The following is a 10,128-nucleotide window of genomic DNA, read 5'->3' on the forward strand; positions in this document are numbered from 1 at the left end:
AAAAGTCTTAACAAATTTTTTAAAACAATTTTTTTTTTTTTTTTTTTTTGAGACGGAGTTTCGCTGTTGTTACCCAGGCTGGAGTGCAATGGCACGATCTCGGCTCACCGCAACCTCCGCCTCCTGGATTCAAGCAATTCTCCTGCCTCAGCCTCCCAAGTAGCTGGGACTACAGGCGTGCACCATCATGCCCAGCTAATTTTTGTATTTTTAGTAGAGACAGGGTTTCACCTTGTTGACCAGGATGGTCTCAATCTCTTGACCTCGTGATCCACCCGCCTCGGCCTCCCAATAAAACAATTTTTTTTGTTGTTGTTGTTGAGATGGAATCTCACCCTGTCAGCCATGCTGGAGTCCAATGGTGCGATCTCGGCTCACTGCAACTTCTGCCTCTCAGGTTCAAGAGATTCTTCTGACTCTGCCTCCCGAGTAGCTGGGACTACAAGCACACACCACCACACCCAGCTAATTTTTATATTTTTAGTGGGAGGTGGGGTTCACCATATTAGTCAGACCAGTCTCAAACTTCTGACATTGTGATCTGCCTGCTTTGGACTAAAACAAAATTTTTATGAATTACTTTATGTGACCAAAATGGAATGAGAGTATGGAACAATAATAGAAAAAAAAACTTAAAAATTTACAAATATATAAAAAACAGCACGAAACTCTTGAGCAGGCATCTGTTCAAATATTCAAATAATTAATATTTTGAAAATGTCCATATTGCTCAATGTAACCTACAGATTTAATGCAATGTTGTAAAATTTCTCACCGCATTTTTGAAGAAATATAAACAGCGGCCAGGCACAGTGGCTCACGCCTGTAACCCCAGCACTTTGGGTCAAGAGATCAAGACCATCCTGGCCAAAATGGTAAAACCACATTTGTACTAAAAAAGAATACAAAAATTAGCTGGGCATGGTGGCCCATACTTGTAATCCCAGCTACTCGGGAGGCTGAGACAAGAGAATCACTTGAACCTGGGAAGGGGAAGTTGCAGTGAGCCGAGATCGTGCCACTTCACTTCAGCCTGGCAGCACAGCAAGACTCTGACTGAAAAAAAAAAAGAAAGAAAGAAATATAAACAGCAATACCAAAATTATATAAAATCTCAAGAGACAATAAAATACTCAACAATCTTCAAAAAAAACAAAACAATGTTGAAGGCATTACAGTTCCTGATTTCAAAATGAATTACAAAGCTACAGAATGAAAACAATTTACTATGAATATAAATGTAGAAAAGTAGAATAAAAAAGAATGCAGCACATATAAACTGTCACATATATGGTTATATAAAGAGCTATCTGCATACCTATAACTATTGCAGTGTTTTTACTGAAAGCCAATAGCTAAAAGCAATGCAAATTTTTGTCACCAAATCATTCAGTAAACATAATTTGAAACAAAAAATACTGAAATATCACCCAGAATTTAATAAGCAGAAAATATTCTTAACAACTATAAAGATAAAGCTTGATAACATTATGCAATATGAAATGAGTCAGTAACAAAGTCAAAGATTGAATGAGATATACGTAGCAGTTACACTCTTTCTTAAAAACAGAAAACAGAGTGGAACTTAAAAAGCACCAGGAAATGAAAAAAAAAACTGATAGTTGTTCAATGTGTATTGAGATTTAGCTTTGCAAGATAAAAACATTCTAGGCCAGGCGTGGTGGCTCACGCCTGTAATCCCAGCACTTTGGGAGGCCAAGGTGGGTGGATCACGAGGTCAAGAGATCAAGACTATCCTGGCCAACATGGTGAAACCCTGTCTCTCCTAAAAATACAAAAAAAATCAGCCGGGTGTGATGGCACACGCCTGTGGTCCCAGCTACTTGGGAGGCTGAGGCAGAAGAATCGCTTGAACCCAGGAGGCGGAGGTTGCAGTGAGCTGAGATTGTGCCACTGCACTCCAGCCTGGCAACAGAGCAAGACTCCATCTCAAAAAAAAAAAAAAAAATTCTAGAGATACGTTGCATAGCAGTGTCAATACAATTAATATGACTAAACTAAATATTTAAAATTATTTTATTGTCAATATTGTTATTTTTTTGAAAAGTAAAAATGAATGATAATACCTAACAAATAAAGTTCTGATTGTTTTTAAATTATTGGCCAGACGTGGTGGCTCACACCTGTATCCCAGCACTTTGGGAAGTGGAGGTAGATGAATCACATGGTCAGGAGTTCGAGATCTGCCTGGACAACATGGTGAAACTTTGTCTCTACTAAAAATACAAAAAATTAGCTGGGTGTGGTGGCGCCTGTAATCCCAGCTACTCAGGAGGCTGAGGCAGAAGAATCTCTTGAACCCAGGAGTTGGAGGTTGCAGTGAGCCGAGATCGCACCACTGCACTCCAACCCAGGAGACAGTGTGAGACTTCATCTCAAAAAGAAAAAAAAAAAGTTAAATCCAAAATTTTTTGCCCACGCAAAAATAATATAAATTCACAAATAAATGTTGAAATTAGTAAAATTCTTATGATTGTTGACCTAGAAAAGATTAAACAACTATTCACGACAAACCTATCCAAAAAATATACAAGTCATAAAAAATAGAGATAATATTTATACAGGCAAACAAACATAATGATAACTATATTGGCAACAGGTAAATGATTTATATTTGATTTTGTTCTACACATTATTAAATTGTACAGATGTCAATATTGTCATACATTATTATAAACTAAAACATCAAAACTCAACTGATATGAGGTGGCATATTCTAAAATATATAACAGTAATATAAAATTGCAAAAGAGTAAACATGCAATGTAAAGCTTATCGGACACAGTAAAGTAGATCAACGTATTTATGAAAGAAATCTTAGAAGAATAATATAAGGAAAAAGTAATATAGAGATTACTTAAAGACAACAAAGGCTGAAAAGTTTTCCAATTTTGATGTAATAAAAAAAATTCTGCCGGGCACGGTGGCTCACGCCTGTAATCCCAGCACTTTGGGAGGCTGAGGAGGGTAGATTAAGAGGTCAGAAGATTGAGACCATCCTGGCTAACACAGTGTCATCCTGTCTCCACTAAAAATAAAAAATAAAAAAATTAGCCAGTGTGGTGGTGTGGCTGTAGTCCCAAGTAATTGGGAGGCTGAGGCAGGAGAATCATTTGAACCTGGGAGGTGGAGGTTGCAGTGATCTGAGACCATGCCACTGCACTCCAGCCTTGGCAGCAAAGTGAGACTCTGTCTCAAAAAAAAAAAAAAAAAAAACCTAACCAATAATACTTTATTCAAAATTATTTTACTGTAAAAACAAGATAAAAATAAAGACTTTCCAAAATGAAAGGTGAGGGAGTTCATTACCACTAGCACAGACCTACAACAAATGCTACATGGTGGCCAGGCACAGTGGCTCATATTTGTAATCCTATAGCATTAGGAGGTCAAGACAGATCACTTGAGACCAGGAGTTTAAGATTAGCCTGAGCAACATAATGAGACTGCATACAAATAAAAAGAAATCCTAAAATGAGTCCATTATCCTGAAGAAAAAATCATGCTGGACAGCATCATAAAAACGTATATAGGACGGGCACAGTGGTGCTCTCCTATAATCTCAGCACTTTGGGAGGCCGAGGAGGGCAGATCACCTGAGATCAGGAGTTCAACACCAGCCTGACCAAAATGCTGAAACCCTGTCTCTACTAAAAATAATAAAAATTAGCCAGGCATGGTGGCTCGCGCCTGTAATCCCAGCTACTTAGGAGGCTGAAGCAGGAGAATTGCTTGGACCTGGGAAGCAGAGGTTGCAGTGAGCCAAGATCCTGCCACTGCACTTGTTGGGAACAGTTTCTTTAAGCAATTATTTTAAATATAAATTAATTAGACTACTTAATAAAAAGAAATATAGCCAGGCACGGTGGCTCACTCCTGTAATCCCATCACTTTGGGAGGCCAAGGCAGACAGAAGACCTGAGGTCCGCAGTTTGAGACCAGCCTGACCAACATGGAGAAACCTCATCTCTACTAAAACTACAAAATTAGCCAGGCATAGTGGTAAATGCCCTTAATCCCAGCTACTCGGGAGACTCCAGCAGGAGAATCACTTAAACCTAGGAGGCGGAGGTTGCAGTGAGCCAAGATTGCATTACTGCACTCCATCCTGGGCAACAAGAGCAAAACTCCTTCTCAAAAAATAAAAATAAAAAGGAATGTAATCCCAGGACTCTGTGAGACCCAGGTAGGCTGATTACTTAATCTCAGGATTTCAAGGCCAGGCTGGGCAACCCTGTCTCTACAAAAAATACAAAGAAAAAACAAACAAACAAACTAGTAGCTAGGTGATGATGGCACATACCTGTAACCCAGCTACTTAAGAGGCTGAAATGACATCATCTGAATATGGGAAGGTTGACGGTGCAGTGAGCTGTGATCAGGCCACTGCAAACTAGCTTGGTTAACAGAGTGAGAGCCTATCCTAAATAAATAAATAATTAAATTTATAAAGAGAATAAGAAACAAGATGTGTGAGAGAATTAAGTAAAAAAGCTTACAATATGCTGTCTATAAGAGACTCATTTTAGCATTGAGTCAAACAGGCTGAGAGTAACACAATGGAAAAAAATCTATATTCCATGCAAAAAGTAACCACAACTGGGTGAGGTGGTCATAATTATATTACACATAATATGTTTTTAAGTCAGTACTACCATGAGACAAAGATTGATACATAATGATCAAATGGGTCAATTTACCATGAATCTATAAACATCATATCTATCAATATGTAGATGTATATATAACATCATGGCTCCAAAATATATAAAGCAAATGTTGACAAAGGTGAAGTAGAAAATACATAGCAACAAAATGATATTAGATGCTAAGACCCCATTTTAAATAATAAATTAAAAATTCACAAAAAGAAAACAAAAAAAAGAGAAAAAGAAAAAATTCAGATAAAAGATCAATAAGAAAACAGAAAACACAGACATTACAGACTGTGTTAATTATTTTGCACATACAGGAATACCTGAGAGTGGATAACTTATTAAAAAAAAAAATGTTTATGACTGGCCGCTGTGGCTCAAGCTCATAATCCCAGCATATTGGGAGGCCAAGGTGGGTGGATCACTTGAGGTCGGGAATTCAGACCAGCCTGGCCAACATGGTGAAATCCCGTCTCTAGTAAAAATACAAAAATTAGACAGACGTGGTAGCATGTGCCTATCATTCTAGCTACTTGGGAGGCTAAGGCATGAGAATCACTTGAACCCAGGAGGTAGAGGTTGCAGTGAGCCAAGATCACACCATTGCACTCCAGCCTGGGTGACAGAGTGAGACTATGTCTCAAAAACAAACAAAAGGAGATAAAAAATGTTTACTTGGCTCACAGTTTAGCAGACTGTACAAGAAGTGTGTGCCAGCATCTACATCCAGTGAGGGTCTCAGGAAGCTTACAATCATGGTGGAAGTCAAAGAGTAACTGGAAATATCACATGGTAAAAGACAGGGCAAGCATGAGGTGAAGCAGCCAGATTCTTTTAATGAACCAGCTGTCATTTGGATTAATGGAGTGTAAACTTTCTGATTACCAAGAGGATGGTGCCAAGCGATTCATGAGGAATTTGCCACCATGACCCAAATACCTTCCATCAGGTTCCACATCCAACACTGAGGATTACATAGCAGCATGACGTTTGGAGAACATGGACATCTAAACCATAACCTAGATAAACTAGGCTTAAAAGACATGTACAAAACTTCCCAGTTAAAAGCAAAAAAAGCAGGCATGGTGACTCATGCCTGTAATCTTAGCACTTTGGGAGGCCAAGGTGGATGGATTGAGTGAGTTCAGGAGTTTGAGATCAGCCTGGGCAAATCTCATCTTTACTAAAAATACAAAAAAGAAGTTAGCAGGGTATGGTGGCATGCACCTGTAGTCTCAGCTACTCAGGAGGCTGAAGCATGAGAATCGCTTTAACCTGGGAGGTGCAGGTTGCAGTGAACCAAGATGGCACCAGAGTATTCCAGCCTCAGTGACAGAGTGAGACTTTCTCAAAACAAAACAAAACCAAAACAGAAAAAAATGTTTACGGGTTATGTGTCCTAAAAGAAGACATCAGGTGCAAATCTGGTAACATATAACAAGTCTTACCACATTTAAAAATACCAGCTGGGGCAGTGGCTCACACCTATTATCCCAACAATTTGTGAAACCAAGGTGGAAAGATCACTTGAGACCAAAAGATTGATACCAATTTGGGCAACATAGTGACACCCCCATCTCTACAAATAATTTTAAAAATTAGCCAGGCATGGTAATGCATGTCTGTAGTCCCAGCTACTCAAGAGGCTGAGATGGAAGGATCACTTGAACTTAGAAGGCTGAGGTTGCAATGACTCAGAATTATGCCCCTGCACTTAGCCTTGGTGACAGAGTGAGATTCTGTCTCAAAATAACAACAAATAAACTTAAGAAGACCAAAATCATATACTGTGTGTTTTCTGACCAAAACTGAATTAAACTAGGAATTAAAAGCTAAAGTAAAACAGGAAAATCCAAAACTATATAAAATAAAACACATCGGCCAGGTGTGGTGGCTCATGCCTGTAATATTAACGATTTTGGAGGCTGAGGCAGGAGAACTGCTTGAGCCCAGAAGGTTGAAACTAGCCTACACAACACAGCAAGATCCTCTCTCTAAAAACAAGTTAGAATAATAAAAATGAAACACATTCTTCAACATATTCTTGCTCAAGGGTCAAAAGATTTAATTTTGTTAAGATGTCAATACAACCTACAGGGGTAAAAAATATTAATATAATCTTTTTTTATTTTTGTCAGAGTCTCCCACTGTCGCCTGGGTGAGAGTGCAATGGTGCAACCTCAGCTCACTGCAACCTCTGCCTCCCGAGTTCATGCAATTCTCCACCTCAGCCTCGTGAGTAGCTGGGATTACAGGCATGTGCCACCATGCCCAGCTAATTTTTTTTTTTGTATTTTCAGTAGAGACAGGGTTTCACTATGTTGGCCAGGCTGGTCCTGAACTCCTGACCTTGTGATCTGCCTGCCTCAGCTTCCCGAAGTGCTGGGATTACAGGCATGAGCCACCAGGCCCAGCCATATAATCTTTATAAAAATCCTAAATGCAGTTTTTTTTAAAAACAAAAATGATGTTTTAAAAAATTTTTCAGTTTGATTATGAACTATAACTAGTCAAACACCCCTGAAAAATGGGTATTACACTTCTTGATTTCAAACCATATTAAAAGCTACAGGGCCAGGCGCTGTGCCTCACGCCTGTAATGCTAGCACTTTGGGAGGCTGAGGTGGGTGGATCACCTGAGGTCAGGAGTTCAAGACCAGCCTGGCCATCATGGTGAAACCCCATCTTAAAAAAAACAAAAAAGCTACAATCACAAAAACAATATGGTACTAACACAAACATTAAAAAAAAAAAATAAAGAAAGAAATCAGAAATGAACCCTTCTATATATGATCAAATGATATTCCACAAAATTGCCATGAGCTAACAATAGAGAAAAAATAATCTTTTCAAAAAATAATTTTGAAAACTGGATATTTACACTGATAAAGCTAGATCCTTTCTTTGACCTATATACACAAAATACGTTAGGGCCATGGGCGGTGGCTCACACCTGTATTCCCACCACTTTGAGAGGTCAAGGTGGGCTGAAGTCAGGAGTTCAAAATCAGCCTGGCCAACATGTTGAAACCCCTTATCTACTAACAACACAAAAATTAGCTGGGCATGGTAGCACATGCCTGTAATCCCAGCTACTCAGGAGGCTGAGACAAAAGAATGACTTGAACCCAGGAGGCGTAGGTTACAGTGAGCCAAGATTGTGCCATTTCACTCCAACCTAGGCAACAAGAGCAAAACTCCATTAAAAAAAAAAAAGTTCCAGTGGTATCTTTTTCATAGTAATGTAAAATACAATCCTAAAATTTTACATGAGACCTCAATAAACTTTGAATAGCCAAAGCAATCTTGAGAAAAAAGAACAAAGCAGGAGGATGCCATACTTAATAATTCCAAACTGTATTTCAAGATTATACTAATAATAAGAGGAGGGACTGGCCAGGCATGGTGGCTCACGCCTGTAATCCCAGCACTTTGGAAGGCCGAGGCGAGTGGATCATCTGAGATCAGGAGTTTGAGACCAGCCTGACCAACATGGTAAAACCCCATCTCTAATTAAAATACAAAAAATTAGCTGGGCATGGTGGTGGGCACCTGTAATCCCAGGTACTTGAGAGGCTGAGGCAGGAGAATCTCTTGAACCCACGAGGCAGAGGTTGCAGTGAGCCAAGACTGTGCCATTGCAGTCGAGCATAGGCAACAGTGTGAGACTCTGCCTCAAAAACAAAATAAATAAAACTGATTATGGATTATGCAGAAAAATGAACAAGAATAACAACAAATGGAACAGAAACCACTACTCTCACATATTTTAAACATAATAAAACAAGATAACTTTAAAAAATAGTTTAACATGGTGGTTTTTTTTGTTTGTTTTAATTTTGAGATTGAGTTTTGCTCTTCTCACCCAAGCTGGACTGCAATGGCACAACTTTGGCTCACTGCAACCTCTGCCTCTGTGGTTCAAGCAATTCTCCTGCCTCAGCCTCCCGAGTAGCTGGGATTACAGGCATATGCCACCATGCCCAGCAAATTTTTGTATTTTTAGTAGAGAAGGGGTTTCACCATGTTGGCCAGGCTGGTCTCGAACTCTTGACCTCAAGTGATCCACTATACACATCCCAAAGTGCTGGGTTTACAGGTGTGAGACACTTGCCCAGTCTAACATAGGATTTTTTGTTTTGAGACAAAGTCTTGCTTTGTCATCCAGCTGGAGTGCAGTGGCATGATCTCAGCTCACTGCAACCTCCACTTCCTGGGTTCAAGCGATTCTCCTGCCTCAGCTTCCTGAGTAGCTGGGATTACGGGCGCCCACCACCACACCCAGCTTATTTTTGTACTTTTAGTAGAGACAGGGTTTCAAGATGTTGGCCAAGCTGGTCTCGTACATCTGACTTTGTGATCCGCCCGCTTTGGCCTCCCAAAGTGCTGGGATTACAGGCGAGGCCACTGTGCCCAGCCCTAACATAGAGTTTTATAAAATTATGCAGGTATCTATTTCCCCTGAAAAATATGAAAAAGTAGATTGTGCAGTCTCTTATGTGCCACAGAGAAGACTGGCTGTCACTGTAAACTTGAAGGAAGATCACAAAAGGAAAAGTAGAATCCATAGAGAATTTTAAAGCATATGACAGAAGATGCCCCTATGAGAGTAAAATTTTTTAAAATCTCAGGCTTCCCTGAAACTATTCTCTTTGGAATACAGCTTTTCAAATTCTATTTCAAAGACTGACTTTCTCCTTGACGTTTGCATGGCTCATCTGTGTTGTCCATTGTGTTCACTGTCACTTACCTGGGGGTTTGGCCATCATCTCGTATCTCTTCATATTCCAGGGCTCTTCTCCTTGCTGCAGACAGGTGATCAAATCTGGCTTAGAAAAAAACAATACCTGCTTTATTAAAAATTAATGACACAAATGTTGCTTGTATTCTTCAAATAATGTGCTCAGTAAAGAGAATGTAATAGAATATTCTAGGCCGGGCGCGGTGGCTCACGCCTGAAATCCCAGCACTTTGGGAGGCCGAGGTGGGTAGATCACTAGAGGTCAGGAGGTCAAGACCAACCTGGCCAATATGGAGAAACCCCATCTTTAAAAAAAAAAAAAAAAAAAAAAAAGAATATTCTAGTATATTAACCTCAAAATACTAATTTACAATCAGAATTTCTAAATATTTAGAAAATGGGCTAGGCACAGTGGCTCATGCCTGTAATCCCCACACTTTGGGAGGTGAAGAACGGTGGATCAATTGAGATTAGAAGTTTGAGACCAGCCTGGCAAACATGGTGAAACTCCGTTTGTACTAAAAATACAAAAATTAGGGGCTGGGCACGGTGACTCAAGCCTGTAATCCCAGCACTTTGGGAGGCCGAGGCGGGTGGATCACGAGGTCAAGAGATCGAGACCATCCTGGTCAACATGGCGAAACCCTGTCTCTACTAAAAATACAAAAAAAAAAAATTAGCTGGGCATGGTGGCGCGTGCCTGTAATCCCA

This window comes from Aotus nancymaae, unplaced genomic scaffold (genome assembly GCF_030222135.1).
Source record: "Aotus nancymaae isolate 86718 unplaced genomic scaffold, 86718_ANA_hifiasm-v0.15.2.pri h1tg000028l, whole genome shotgun sequence".
NCBI classification, from domain to species: domain Eukaryota; kingdom Metazoa; phylum Chordata; class Mammalia; order Primates; family Aotidae; genus Aotus; species Aotus nancymaae.